General features: G+C 39.6%; 1 protein-coding gene across 3 annotated transcripts in view; it reads right to left on the bottom strand.

Moving 5' to 3' along the window:
* The window catches only part of sorcs2 (sortilin-related VPS10 domain containing receptor 2), a 569963-nt gene that overhangs the window by 383221 nt on the left and 170281 nt on the right, over positions 1–16461 (bottom strand). The gene's annotated exons all lie outside the window — the stretch shown is intronic.

Genomic DNA, 16461 nt, shown 5'->3' on the forward strand with positions numbered 1-16461 from the left:
GAAAATAAGGTTAGTTTCAACATGTAGAGAAGTTCAGAGTAAGTCCAGAACAGTGTGAGTCATGAGTTGAGTGCTTAATTTTTGAGAGGTTCGTACAATAATGAGTTTAGTTTTGTATTACTTCCAGTAGCTGGTGAATGTTCTGATGTACGGTGCTCTCTTATCATTTTGGATGTCGCAGACAGGCTTCTTGCTCACTCGCTATATGTGGGATTTTGAACAGCTGGAGTATTGTGCAAGGATGTACTGTAGATGGTTGGGGAGAGGTTGTTAGAAGATTATGTACAAGCAAGGATATAAAAATATATTCAGTTCTTAACTAGAAGGACTTCATCATTTTACTACCCATTGTCTGTAAGTTAGATAAATTTCTTACCTGATTCAAAAACCCGGCAGCTCTCAAAGATCACTAAACAAAAACAAGACAATCACATAATTTGTATGGAAAATAAAAATCTCATTTGTGTTTGCTTTTATGTCCCATACTGTGTGTTTAGTGAAGGTACAGGTGTTCTGTATAACAGCTGTGATAAAGAAGCTCCAAAGTAGTCTGCTTGGCAAGAATCATACAACAGCTGTCAAGTTTTGATAAAAATAATTGCTGCCAAGTCAATAATTAAGCTTGCATTTAAATTTGAGGTGGCAAAGTGACTCCAGTTTATAAATATCTACTTAAATCTCAAGTTGGTGGTCAAGTCTAAACAGAAATGTCCATTACAGTGGTATGAAAAGCAAGTGCCATATTCTGAACATTGCACAAAAAAGGAAACTTCAATGCATGAGAACTAAGTTTAATGGAATTGTTTTAATTGTGTGCAACAGCATGAAACGGTGATGGCATATTGGAAGGTACACTACATCTCTGCATAAACTCAAAATTCATATTTAACACAAATGCTTGTTGAAACAAATTGTGTTAGCCAATAAAGTGATATTATCATTGAATTTTAGAATCCCTACAGTATGGAAGCTGGCCATTCGGCTAAATGAAGAGCATCCCACCCAGAACCATCCCCCATTCCTATCCCTGTAACCTAGCATTTCCCATGGCTAATCCACTTAGCCTGCACATCCCTGGATACTGTGTGCAATTTAGTATGGCCAGTCCGCCTAACCTGCACATTTTTAGATGATGGGATGAAACGGAGCACCGGAGGAAACCTATGCAGACACGGGGAGAATATGCAAACTCAATACAAACAGTCGCACGAGGGTGGAATCAAACCCGAGTCCTTGATGTTGTGAAGCAGCAGCACTAGCTACTGAGCCACCGTGCCTGTGCTAATAGTATCAGGTGGCAAATGTATGACTTGGCCCTCCAAAATCCCAGCTAGCCTTTCTCTTTAAAGAAAAATGTTTCTCAGCTGCTCCCTTAGACATTGAAAGTAACCTGGCAAGAATGTACCATTTTCCTTGTGCAATGAGAATGTTAGCAGAATAAGGCATTATGTGCTAACATTTTGAGCAAAGATTGAGGAAATTTAAAACTGACAAAGAGCTATTTACTTAATGAAGACATTTTCCAATTTAGTCAAAATCATTGTGACCAAGGTGAGGATAATAAAATTCATTCATTGTAAACAGTCTGCAGAAATCAAGATCTAAATATTAACAGATTTTTCAACATGTTCATATAGAAATTAACTACAACAGCAATACCCATTTGTTGAACTAATGAAATTCTGCCTGAACTTGGTGACTGAAATGTGTTGACTCATGAAGTGTAATTATAATTAATTAATATTGCAGTGTTCAAGTCATATAGCGAGTGAACGTGTAATTTTAAAGGACCAAGTGCACTAATTGTTCAAATAAATAACTTTCTCAATATATACCAACATGCGTGAACAGGTGGTTGAGGAAAAATTGATTGAGAGAAAGAAATATTAAAAGGAGAGAGAAAAGGAGAGATATATAAAGAGATATTAAGAGAAACAAGGTAAAATGAGAAGGAAATAAATAGAGATCTATTAACAGTATAAAGAGAGACAGAAAAGGCAGAAGAAAAGCAAACAGAGGAATATGTGCAAATTCAGCATATTATAAAACGGAATACAATTCAGTGAACCATTAGTTGTCAAAAGTGTGTGTGTGCGTGTGCATGTGCGCGCGTGTGTGTGTGTGTGTGCAAGAAGAATTATTTGTTATCACTCACAAAAGTTAGATTTTAAAACAGATTTAGATGGATCTTAGTCAGTTCTGTGAAGATCTTTCAAAAATAAAAGGTCAGAAAATCATTCTGGAACAGTGATTGCTAAGAAAGCATGTGACTGCAATAAGAATCTTGAGAAAATCTCCACTGTTGAGTAGTAAGATGTTCATACTGCTCGGTTTATGAATAACACACTAAACTGAACAAGGTCATTCACTTTACTTTTACTTCAGAGCAAAAGAATCAATTCTTTCAGTTCAGTTCAGAAAGAAATAGTCTTTTACAGCAACATTGAAGGGAACATGTCATCTCAGCAGCAGTGTTTTCTGGTCTGTGAAGTTTCCAGGCAGGGAGAGTTTATAACCTGACCTCTTCAAGTTGTTGGAACTGAAAACACTTATGGCCTCAGAAATATGAAAAGTTCACGCCTGCAGGTTTAGAATGACAAATTATCTCCATAATCCAACAAAAAGAAACTAAGAGGCAGTTAAGCGGAAACCTAAAGGATTGGACAGGAGTATAATTTACCTGGACTTGAGTGTCTGTAACAGAAAGTGTTGGGAGGGGTTAAAACTTTGTTTTGCTGTTTGTGTTAAGATCTTTTAAATGATTTTCAAAATCTATAGCTGTTTGGTTTATTTTTCTACTCTTTTCTGTAATAAACCAGCATTGTGTTGTCAAAAATCTGTAACCTTCTGTGAACGTGTTTAAGCAACTAACCAACATGCTAACCAACTAAAAAAAACTCACATATGATCTATCAAGCCAGGTTTTGTTCTGGGATTTAGCTTGTACATATGTTAGATACATTATTTCTGTTATCATCCTGATCAATCAGTTTAGTCTTAGTTACAAGTCAAGGAGCATTATACTAGGACAAGTCACTGTCAATATAAAATAAACATTCAACTTTTAGCATTTGAAGAAGTCACCATCAACTTAGCGATATTATCATGAAAAGGTTGCATTTTCATTCAAAATTTTTTGGCAAAGGTTTTATTTTTTCTTTATTCATTGTCATTGCTACAGCAGATATGATTACCAAAATCACATGGTGATCTCCATTATGTCATGGGCCATTGTTTTTGGTTGCTCAGGCATCCAGCTCCCACAGAACTCCTGCTCCTGTCCATTGGTGATATGTCAATCCAAGGGCTTTGGTAGGAGGCACATTTGAACTAATAATGAGGCCCCACACTTAAAACGGGTCAGATCCTCATACTTGAGCAGTCCACTTTCCCTGAACAAAATTGCAAGTATGGTTACAGCAGGAGCATTCTTATCACATGCTCCTTCCTGTTCACAGATGTTGGGCATTCACATTGTTTGCTGATCAATATCTTATCTGTGATTTTCAGGTAGTACAACATAAAATACACAGATACAAACTGGTGACAATATTTCCTTGGTGATAAGCAACAGCATCATAATTCAGAGCACGGTAAAGATAGATCAGTGGATAAGTTCAAACACTTTTTGTGAGATTATCATGAGCTGTCGAGAAGAAGTTGTTTGTCTATTATATCCCTCTTTAATAAGAATGGAAATGAGTGATAAAGTGTCCAGGAATATACAGAAACAATCAATCAATTGAAACAAAACTGGCTGTTTTGAAAACAGTTTCACTTTCCTTCCTGTCTATGAGACACAGTTTAAATGTTACTCAAATCATAATAGTAATGATTTTCACAGTATCGCATTGGATTTCCATAACCTAAAGGAAGTGACAGTGTTAAATCACAAACATGAAAGCTGTAGTAAGGCGTATGTCTAAAGTTACTGCCTAAACAAGTTCCAGTGAATTCACTCTTGTCACTTACGTGTGTGCGTATTTTGAAGCGTATATTTTGCGTATATTTTGCGTATATTTTGAAGCATCCATTCAAAGGTTTGCCGAAGTTCTTCTCTGTATTTATGTACCATTTATAACATAGATATTAAGCAAAATGTGAAGGGGAGTTGTCCTCTTTTAAAGCTTAAAATATCATCATCCTCAAGCTTTCGCAACAATCTTCAGCCAGAAGCACACAGCAGATGATCTAGCTCAGTGTCCTCTAGCGATCCCTAGAATTACAGATACCAGTCTGCAGCCAATTCAATTCACTCCACATGATATCAAGAAACAGTTGGAGACACTGGATATTGCAAAGGCTATGGGCCCTGACAACATTCCAGTAACAGAACACAAGACCTGTGCTCCAGAACTTGCTGCTCCTCTAGCCAAGCTGTTCCAGTGCAGTTACAACACTGGCATCAAACCAATAATGTGAAAAATTGCCCAGGCATGTCCTGCATATAAAAATCAGAACAAATGCAACCCAGCCAATTACTGCCCCATCAGTCTCCTTTCGATCATCAGTAAAGTGATGGAAGGTATCATCAACAGTGCTATAAAGCAGCACCTGCTCAGTAATAACCAGCTCAGTGATGCCCAGTTTGGGTTCCGCCAGGGCCACTCAGCTCCTGATCTCATTGCAGCCTTGGTTCAAACATGGACAAAAGAGCTGAATCCCTGAGGTGAGGTGAAAGTGACAGCCCTTGACATCAAAGCTGCAGTCAACTGAGTGTAATGATTGGAGTCATATTTGGTACAGGTGGCTGTGGTTGTTAGAGGTCAGTCATCCTATTTTAGTGATAGAATACTCCCCATTTTCCTGGATGGGTGCAGCTTCAACAACACTTAAGAAGCTTGATTGGCACCTCATTCACCAGCAGCAATGTGTACTATCAACAATCTGCACTGCAGAAATTCGCCAAAGATCCTCTGACAGCATGTTCCAAACCCATGACCACTTACATTTAGAAGGACAAGGACTATAGATACACAGTTACATCACCCAATAAAATTTTTCCTCCCAGCCACTCACCATTCTGATCTGGAAATACATCGCATTCCATAGAATCCCTATAGTGTGGAAACAGGCCATTCAGCCCAACAAGTCCACACCAATCCTCCAAAGAGCATCCCACCAGACCCTTCCCCCTACCCTTTCCCTGTAACTCTACCTTTCCCATGGCTAACACCCCCAACCTACACATCCCCCAAATACTGTGGGTGCTTTAGCCTAACTTGCACATCTTTGGTTCGTTCATTGTTGCTGGATCAAAACCCTGGAATTCCCTCCCTAAGGAAGGAATTGTCTACTGAAAACACATGAACTACAGCAGTTCAAGAAGGCAGCTCGCTGCTGCATTCTCAAGGGCAGTCAGGGACTGGCAATAAACAATGGCCAGTAAGCAATCTCTCTGAAGGGTCTAGGCCCGAAACATCAGCTTTTGTGCTCCTGAGATGCTGTTGGGCCTGCTGTGTTCATCCAGCTTCACTCTTTATCTTGGATTCTCCAGCATCTGCAGTTCACATTATCTCTGACCCCAGTAAGCAATGCTAACTTTGTATGAGTAAATTAAAAAAGATTCTCTCTGTAATTTTCATTCTACAGAAAACTTTGTTTGAAGTAGCAGCTTATGAACAGGCACTCTCGTTTAACCAGCAAAAACTTTATTTCTCAATACCTATACTATTCTGTCCAATTATTATAGCTTTTTAAATTTATTTCAATGTAAATATACTTCTGGTTCAATTGAATGGCCACATAAAATATCAACAGTTGATTCAATTCCCAATCAGTATGTCCTCACCTGCAATGTCCAAGTAGTCTGTCGAGGGTGTGAGTGAGAAGGCTGTCTGCCAGTAAATTTTATTTATGACAATATTGCGTTATTATTTAAGTGATTTATGCTGTAAATAAAATATAACAATGGTGTGTATACCTTTGCATTATGCTTCTATTACTCACTATGTATTTTTACATTGATTATGCGACTTTTTGATTGTATGGAATCAGTTGTCAAACTTCTGGTCCCATAGACGCTGGATAATAAAAAATTATTGTATATGGAGAGCCATAACTATAATCTCGAGAAATAGCAGGAATATGGGTAAGTGAAGCTGTCATCATCCCATCAGTCAAAAAGATGACATCTGCCACTTCACCTGCTAAAAGATAATCCTGATCTATCTCTCTTTTCCATGTTGCATATGCAGTTGTAGTATCAAAATTATTTTCCTCACGTCTGTCTGAGTTAAACTAGCTACTCCAGGCATTGTGTAGGTGGTAGTGATAGATCTTGGGGTAGCAGCAGGAAAGGCCCAGAAGTATTGAAATAAAGCAATAAGGCCAAATAGAGACCCCCCTCCTTTCTATTATTTCCCCCAAACTAATGTCACCACTCCCTTCAGATCTCAGGAAATCAGCTTGAGAGAGTTACTCAGTGATACCCACAATAAAATAGCTGTGTTAAATCTCAAAGATGAAGAATCCCTACTTGTGCTGCATCACCAGAGCCAAAGATAAGTCATCACCGCCAGACGAGATAATTGAAGAGGACCAGAAGATGAAAACAAATTATTCACATAAACACATTTCATTTTAAATCAGCTTATTGACATAAAATTGACCAATAGCTAGTTTGTGGATACATTTACCTGAAAAATCGTTATTACAGATCTAAGAGATGAAGTTCTCAATTGACTAAAACATTTATTTTGACATCCATCAGGTAAAGAGGCATCGACAATATTTTGAAATTATTTGATCAAGGAATAATGAACACACAGCAGGTGGAAAATACGACCTGACTTCCAGTCACTGGCCAACAGAACGTTGTCCGATAATCATGCTGGGAGGTTTGATCTGTTGACACCATGTACCAAGAGTCCAAACTTTCAAGAATTGCTGGAGTAGCCCAGGCCAGTTTTATGGAAACAGGAGGAGTATCCTATACAGTCTGACTTCACAAGGACAGCTTGCAGTTACCAAGCCCTCAGCGTGCTCCCTGTTAGCATCATTTGAGGGAGTGGGGAATCAACAGGGTTACGCTGCATTCAGGCATGGAGAATTGCAGTAAAGGGGAGGAAGGTCGGGACAACTGAGGAATACGACGTGTTTGGCAACGAACATTTTCTGCACATCTAACAGCAGCAGCTGTATTTAAAAAAAGAAAAATAAACCAACGATGCTAGAGTTCCAAAGAAGTCATTGGGCTCTAAATATTAACTCTGTTACGGGAATCAAGGGTTACGCAAAAAGGGCAGTGAAGCGGATATGAGGAATGTCAGATCAGCCATGATTTTATTGAATCTTGGAGCACACTTGAGGGGCCAAAAGGTCTACTCACTGTTCCTGTTTCTTATGGTTTTCTTTGTTCACAGATCAGCCAGTCTTGCTGAGTTTCTCTAGCACTTCCTACCGTTTTATTAGAACGTGGAGGTGCCAGTGTTTGTCTGCGATAGACAAAGTCAGAGGTCAGACGACACCAGGTTTAACGTATGATGAACGGCTCAGGATCCTGGGATTGTGCTCATTAGAGTTTAGAAGGTTGAGGGGAGATCTAATAGAAACTTACAAGATAATGTATGGTTTAGAAGGGGTGGACGCTAGGAAGTTGTTTCCGTTAGGCGGGGAGACTAGGACCCATGGGCACAGCCTCAGAATTAGAGGGGGTAAATTTAAAACGGGAACGAGATGACATTTCTTCAGCCAGAAAGTGGTGGGCTTGTGGAATTTATTGCCATGGAGTGCAGTGGAGGCCGGGACGTTAGATGCCTTCAAGGTAGAGATTGACAAATTCTTGATCTCACAAGGAATCAAGGGCGACAGGGAGAGTGCAGTGAAGTGGAGTTGAAATGCCCATCAACCATGATTTAAATGGCAGAGTGGACTCGATGGGCCAAATGGCCTTAATTCCACTCCTATGTCTTATGGTCTTATGGTCTTATAGTTCAACAGATTTATGTGAAATCACACAAGCTTTCGGAGCGCAGCCCCTTTGTCAAGTGCAATGAGAGAGCAGAGCACACAGACCGAGAGTTTATAGACAAAGAGATCAAAAGATCATACAACTCATCTGAGTGGAGTGTAGATGATGAGTTTCTGCAGGTGACCAGGAGTGTTAGACGGTGAGTAAAATGTTAACAGCTAAATAACCAGCGAAGGGATGACCCATAATCTGATTATGTGAGACACAGAGATAATTACAAAAAATTAAAAATATGGTGGTACTGGAGGTAATTTTTATTATAGCAGCATGAATAGTGAGGCCAACACTGAGATGAACAGCCGCTGCAAATGAAGGGTGAGGGAAACCTGGGAATTTAGTAAAGGTAAAGAATGAATGATTGCCCCTCCGATGGATGAACAGATAACAAGGTGGAAGGACATGAAATATATTTATATGAGGCAGCAGGGAGGACAAAATAAAGGAAGATTTTTGACTGAAGTGCTTTTAGGCAATGAGATAATTAATTACATGTGGCAATCTGAGGCAGAAACCAGAAAAATATTTAATAGGAAGAAGAGAAAAGCACTTTAAAAGGAGAGATATAAATGATTCCAGGCAGGAGAAAGCATCAATATCATCTTAGGCACCAGAGTCCACATCAGCTGGTAAAAAGCAAAGCCAATTTATGAGGACAGTACCAGACCAGGAAATCCTGAGGGGATTGGAGCTTTTTACTCTAGAAAGGAGAAGACTGAGCAGTGATCTGCTTGAAATTTTACACATTCTGAATAAAAATCATTTGCCATCTCTAATGGTATCCAAAGCTAGGAACCATAAATGTAATTTAGTCATTACTAAATCCAACAGAAAGGGAAAGCTAGATAAATACAAGGGGGAGAAAGGAGTAGAAGGGAATGTTAATGGATGGAGATGAATGAAGACAGGAGGAGGGTCAAGCAGAGTATGGATCTGTTGGGCAGGAGGGCACGTCTCTGTGCTGTAAATTTCTTAAGCCATTTCTCTCATACAATGAAACATCTGCTTTCTTTACTCTGAAAGCATGCAGCGATTTAAAATATTGCAACTGAGCAGAACTTCTTATGTTGTATAACCAAGAGAGCATAAAATGTAAGAGCAGAAGTAAATAACTTAGCCCATCATATCTGCTCTGCCATTCAATAACATCATAGTGATCTGATCACCCTTCTCTCCACTTTTCTACTTTTTCACAACAATTCTTGATTGCCTTACTGTATAAAACTGCATCTCAGCCCTCAATATTCTTAACCAGCCTCAACAGCTTTCAATGATAATCAGTTCCATAGGTTCAGCATGCTTTTGAGTGAAGAAATTCCTCTTTATCTCAATCCTAACTGAGGGACCCTTACTGAGGTTATGCCCTCTGCTCCAAGACTCTCCCACAATGGGAAACAGTCTTTCCACATCTAGCCTGTCAAGTCTCCTAAGATCTTACATGCTTCAATAAGCTCACCCTCATTCTTCTAAACTGTAATGAGTCCAATTCCAACCTCAAACATTCCTCATAATAAAATGCCTCCTTGGCTGAAATCAACCAGGTGAACTTTGTCTGATCCACCTGCAATGCCAGTATACCTTTTCTTACAGATACAGGGACCAGAACTGATCACAATTTCCTACATGTGGTCTTACTAAGTAGTTTGGCAAGACTTCCAATTTTTACACTCCACTCCCTTTGAAATTAAGGCAACAGTCTATTTCCCTTCCCTTTTAACAACTGAGCCTGGATGCTAGCTTGTGTTTCATATTTGAAGACTTGCAGATCACTCAGTGCTGCTGCTTTCTGCAGTCTTTCTCCATTTAAATAATGCAGCAAATTTAGTTTTAACTGGCACCTTATGAACCGACACTCTCGATAAAATTATATACCTGAAATACCAGAAGTTTACTGTATTACCCCAATCTGCGGCAAAGTCCAAATAGTCAGTGAGGGTGCAGGTGGGAAGGCTCTCTGCCAGTAAGTTATATTTAAGTTGTATTATTCTTGAACTGATCTATGCTGTAAATAAAATATAAATGATGTACATACCCCTTGCATTACACTTCTATTGTCAGTGTGCATTTTTATGTTGATTATGTACACCTCTTCATCCACTAGAATATTTGATCAACTGGCACACTCCTGGTCCCACAAATGCTGGTTAATAAAAGGTTTGCTGTGTTTAGCTTCTCTATTCATCCAACCAAATTGCATCGCTTCACATTGTACTCCATCTGCCAGGTTTTTACACACTCACTAAACCTGTCCACATCTCTCTGCATTCTCTGTCATCCTCACCAGTTGCCTTCCCACCTAACTTTGTGACATCTGCAGTCTTGTCTTTAGTACATTCACTTTCCTCATACAAGTCATTAATATGTATTGTAAATAAGTGTGACCCTAGCACTGATCCCTGCATCAGTGTACTGGCTACATGCGGCCATCCTGTAAATGACCTCATTATCCCAACTCACCATCTTCTAGTTAGTTAGTTAATCTTAATGTTTGCGCTGATGTACACCTGCATCACCATAGGTTCTCATCTTACTAAATAGCCTACTCTTTGGGACTGATCAAACACCTTTCCCAAAATTCAAATATGCCACATCTACTGCTTCCCTTTTATCTATCCTGCTTACCACCTCCTCAAAGAATTCTAGTAAATTTGGCAGGCATAATCTCCCTTTCAAGTAGCCATGCTGACTCAGCTTGATATATTATGTACTTCTAAATACTCTTATTATTTCCTTTATCGTAGATATTTTCCCAATAACAAATGTTAAGCTAACTGGCTAAGGAACATAACCCTGTTTGTGTTTCCTTCCTGTTTTTGAAATAAATCTGTTATTTTGGTAGGTTCCCAAACCTCTGGAACTTTTCTAGGGGCGGCACAGTGGCTTAATGGTTAGAACTGCTGCCATACAACGCCAGGGACCCCGGTTCAATTCCAGCCTCTGGTAACTGTCTGTGTGCAGTTTGCACTTTCTTCCTGTGTCTGCATGGGTTTCCTCACACAATCCAAAGATATATAGATTAGGTGGATTGGCCATGCTAAATTTCTCATAATGTCCAGAGACATGCAGGCTAGCAGAATTAGCCATAGGAAATGCAGGGTTACAGGGATAAGTTGGGGGAGGGTGGTGAGTCTGGGTGGGATGGTCTTCAGAGGGTTGGTACGGACTCAATGGGATGAACGCACTCCTTCCACATTGCAGGGACTCTATGATCTAAGGATTCTGGAAGATGACTACCAGTGCATCATTATCTCTGTGGCTACTTCCTTTGATATCCTAGGATGCATCCCATCAGGTCCAGGGACTTATCGTTTTCACTCTCATTAATTTGCCTAGCACCTTTTTCTCTAGTGATAGTTATTGCATTTATTTCTTCTCCTGCTTTTGACATCAAAAAAGTCATGCCTCCTGAACTAGTTGAGTTTTACCCAAGTATTTGGATAGGACAACTACTGCAGGCTGACTTAATACTTTTATTCCCAACAGAAAAAGTAGCTGATTATGCTGCCAAACACCTGAAAACTCAGATAAACGTTGATTAAATAAGCTATCTGAATTTCAAAAATTTGTCGTGTAGCAAAACTTTGATCTTTTGTATCGACATAATCATCGGATGGATTTGGAGCACATACCCATGGTCAAGAAGTCAGATGCAGGTATTTCAAAGGCCTGTAGCTCAGGTTGTCACCTAGCATGGTGACAAAACGTCTGAATAAAAACAAGTCAGCTCGGCGAACAAGTCAACAACTGCAGGTAAATCAATTTTCTTTGGAGGCAGCTTTTATAACAAGAGGCATATAGATGAGAGGAAGGGCCTTCCAGTATCTGCACCATCCACTTAGAATGAGGCATTAGGTATCAACAGGAAGACAAGAAACACAGTGTAAGAGACAGAGTCCACAAAGCATGTGGGGAAACATGGCAGCTGGAGGAATTTTAAACATAACAGTGCCTAGCTCTCATCAGCCTCTGCTTGATGGCTGTCTCGCTTAGACTGAAGTGGAGCTGACGTTTTTAAAAAGTAGTCTGCTTTTGAAACAGCGTCTACAATAATGGAAACCGAAAGAAGTACGGATGCTGTAAATCAGGAACAAAAATAGAGATTGCTGGAAAAGCTCAGCAGGTCTGGCAGCATTTCTGAAGAGAAATCAGAGTTAACGTTTCAGGTCTGCTGACCCTTCCTCAGAGGAGGACAGATGTGCCAGACCTACTGACCTTTGCCAGCATTCTCTATTTTTGTTTCTATAAAAATGGAAATGCCTGAAGGTGCATTATTTACACTTCTGAAATTTCCTGACTAGATTTACACACACCTCCCAGCCCATGGGATAGACCCGAAATTCAGTCACCAGACAAAAAACAACTACCCCATGTCCCCCATTAGAATTAACTTGCTGTGACATTGCCAACAGCCATACCATCATTCCTGATCTGATCCTCTCTCCCTCTCATTCCTGCCACACCCAATCCAACCTGGCCCCATCTGCTCCGCTTCTCTGTCTTTCTTCTACTGTCACTGACTTACTCCTAACACTACATCACTTATCTTGTCCCACCTTGTATCTTAGCTTTCCTACCCATCTGGCACCCTACACCCTACTTATCACGCACCTTATCCTAGTGCTCTACTTATCTGTCATCTTATCTCTGCAAAGCTGATGAACTATCTACTTCTCACCCTCACCTGACCTTTCTACCCATCTGATATTCTACCAATGGCAACCTATTCTTTACCTACTACAAACTAGCTAAGCCCACTGCTAAATTCACAGGGCTTATTATTAGGCATCTTGGGTGGGTACCTAAAATAGGCAAGAGGCCTGTGCAAGTATGTTAAAATAGGTTTAATGTCAGTTGAGGATCTGCCCAAAAGTACCTAAGAAAGGGCTGGAAGTCAGGCCATCTGCAGCAATATTCAATGGTTCTTGCGGTCAGCAGTTACAACACAAGTGGAAGGCGTTTTTAGAAACTTTTCCGACGAAACTGGGAAGAGAAGCACAGCAATACTGTACTCTAACTAACTGCTCAGCTGTCTTAAATGGACTACTGCACCCCCTCCCCCCAACTCTCTAAAGCTTTCAGTAACCTACCGTCAAGCCTGCCCAGTTATCGAAAACACAGCTTCCAGCTCTGCCTTTTGGTGGGTTGCTTACGGAAACTGATAGAGCACACTCTGCTCTAAATAGTTCTTCTGTTTCAAATTTTGTGCATTTGTTAATTATGTAGCTCAGATCTGGGCCCAAATGCAGACCGATGTGAATTGTTACCCCAAAATACTCCTCCCAGATTAGTCTTAATTGGGTAAGAGAATAATACACAGGGATGACTGAAAATGGCAACCTTGGTTTTTCAACACATAGAATTTTGTGACAACACTGCAAAAAGCAATTGCTCCTTTGTCACCTTATGTTCATCACTTTCAATATTTATTTTCCTTTTTGTAAATTAATCTGGTATCTGCACTGCTTGAGTGCACAATAGCTTGTTGTGCATTTCTGAGGTGATCTGTCTCTGTACGAGAGTAGTAGCTGCTGGGAACACTTCACTGGTTTTCAGGGTCTTAGCTGTAAATCAGACAAGTAAATGAAGATACTTCTCAAGTCGGGCATAAAACTTAAAAACAGACAATGGTTCACAACAAACAAATATGCAATATAGAGGCTGGTAAGTAGTAGTCACTAACAGACATTCATACAATAACTCAATGGGGGAAAACTCAAAATTATTTGGATGTTAATGTTGACTAACTAAATTTGAGCTGGAGTTTTACAGGTTTTACACAAAAGAATCATTAATTTGTAAAGAAAACCAGCCAAGGCTGTCACTCTTGATTTGTGCCCCGCTGGAACAAACATAAATTAACCTATGGCACTACTGGAAGACAAGTACTTGTGGAAAGCTGGGACTCGCCGCAATCTTCTTGCCAATATTTGTTGCTCAAGCCCTTTCACTAAACCCAATTAACAAGTTGTTCATCGCATTCCTATTTGTAAAAGTTATCACTATTCGCAAATTGATTATTGTGCTCATCACATTACAACTGTGATTACAAGTCAAAAGTATTTTGTTGGCTATAGTATGCTTTGAGACATCCTGAGACTGTGAAAGGTGCTATATAAATGCAACATCATTTATCATGCTTGAACATGATGACCTAATGTGGTTAATGTCAGGCAAAACTTACTAGGTTTTTGCATCAAGAAGTCAAAGGATACCAATAATCTTGTAGATGGGGAAGAAAGTTCAATGGGTAAGAACAAGGCAGCATGAACACCTCACAATTAGATCTGATAATGTGTGTTTCCCACTATGTGTACCTTTTTCCTCAGTGGATGTTGGCTGTGTACAGTAAAAGTTCAAGAACAATTGCAGTTTAAAGGAGTGTTCACGGGTGGATAAGCTGCATTTTCCCCTATCTCCTCTACTTAGCCTCTTGCAATTTGGGGAAAGTAGAATAAACTGAAAATAGCATGTGAACTGGTATCAGAAATTTGAAAAAATGATCTGTAGAAGAGGTTAAATGTGAAAAATGAATTCAGATTTTACAAATCTGTTAACAGCATAGTGAACCAATAAAACTCCTGGGCTGGAAGTTCAAAACCCCAAAGTAAACATAACCTGTTCTGTGTAGACCCAGGCTAACATGTAAAACTTTTCAATTTCAATTCATGAACCTCCAGTGACCTTTGCAATATCAAAATATTTTGAATCTTTCAGATTTAGATTGTGGCCTGTTCTTCACAATCCTTTCAACATCACAAGTCGTGTTGTACTAGCTAATACCCCATCATAATCCAGTTCTAAGCATTAGATCCCTTGTCCAATAGGTTATGCATTAAGTAGGATTTCCCTGGATGTAGTGCACAAGCAACCTTCTCCATGATGTGGTATTTATAAAACCTTGTAGAGGTCAATAATACATTTTACGGCTGAAGAGACACCCTGAGGCAGGAGCTTGACAATTGCACTTAAGTACTTGAGCCTTAATACCACATTTTTACAGCGAGGAGTTCAGAGCTTTCTATGCAACGAAAATAATATATATATATAAAATAAAAATCTGCTCTGGTGCCATGCAGAAACTGTTAAAAGAGAAAACTAGATAGGCTTTGAGTGTCTTTTTATGGACTCACTTTGAGTGCAGAGGCAATTTGCATACCTGAAGACCCAATACTGAAACACTTGAATGAAGTACTTTATCCAATCTTGGGTGCTGTTTGCTGCTCGCAGTGCAGCCTTTGGGCAGATGACATGCACTCCGGGTGACCATTTTGCTGAATACGTAGGTCTGTCCATAAAAAACGACTCTGAGCTTCTATTTGCTTACCACTTCAATACCATGCCTTGTTCCCACACCGATATTTCTGTCACAGGCCTGCTGCAGCGTTCGACCCATTTTGAAAAAAACAAAAGCAGTGGCACTGACTAATGACTGTGCACATTTAACAATAAATGGAAACTTTTCCTCGAGTTTTTTGGGATGTATTTTGTTCTAGGCTCACTGCCAAATTGGACCTTTTTACGCTGCCTTTTTATTTTAAATCAGGCACACACAGTGCCTTCCTATATTTTTCTTAAGAGAGACAACGAGTGTGGTAATCACATTTGTTCCTCCATTGTAGTGTGACACCCCCACCCATGGTCACACTGCTTGATATGGGGCACAGTGGTAAATTCATATGGCACCCAACACATTCAGGCATTCATCAAATTTGGTTGGATCAAAACAAGCCCCAACAGCCTCTTACTCCTCTGCCAAAACCACTCTAACATTACCAGAAAAGCGAAGAAATCTGTACAGTTGTCACTAATGCCCCCACCATTATGGCCCTCTCTAAAACATCATATGTCTTATTCCCTCTCCCTGCACATCAGTTGCCTTTGTCACCTGCATTATCCATTTTTCACTTGCTAATCTTTATAAATTTCATCCATCCAAGCTCTGTTATTCCTATCCTAGTTTGCATGAATTCCTGCTCATCTGTTACTTTTTGCTTACCAACTTGATCCCATTCAATATGTCCAAGTGTAAACATCTCATCATTATATTCAAATCCTTTCTTGGCCCATATCTCCCAATCTCTCTAACATTTTTCAGATCCTAAACACTCTCAGTTCATTCAAATCTGGTTTCCAGTGTACCTCTCCCTGGTGTTGATCAAATACTTTTATATGTTTCTTAAGCAATCCATGCCCCATTCTCTGAAATCCAGTCTAACAAGCTCTAACCTTCCTCTTCAAAACGCAAATCTTGACCAAACTCTTGTTCTGTTGTCCTGATATCCATGCCTTTGTCTTGGCATTTCTTTTTGACTTGTTATGCATCTGTAAGGATGTTTCTTTTACATTAAAATGCATTCTGTAAATGCAAGTTATCACTGGTGGAATTTAGTGAACACAGCTCTGACAACAACATCAGTCAAGTCAATTACAACTACAAATCTCTTACTGTATTTTATTTCAGAATGCTGAACCAACTTACAGTGAGGTTTGAT

Source organism: Stegostoma tigrinum, chromosome 1 (assembly GCF_030684315.1).
Source record: "Stegostoma tigrinum isolate sSteTig4 chromosome 1, sSteTig4.hap1, whole genome shotgun sequence".
NCBI classification, from domain to species: Eukaryota; Metazoa; Chordata; class Chondrichthyes; order Orectolobiformes; family Stegostomatidae; genus Stegostoma; species Stegostoma tigrinum.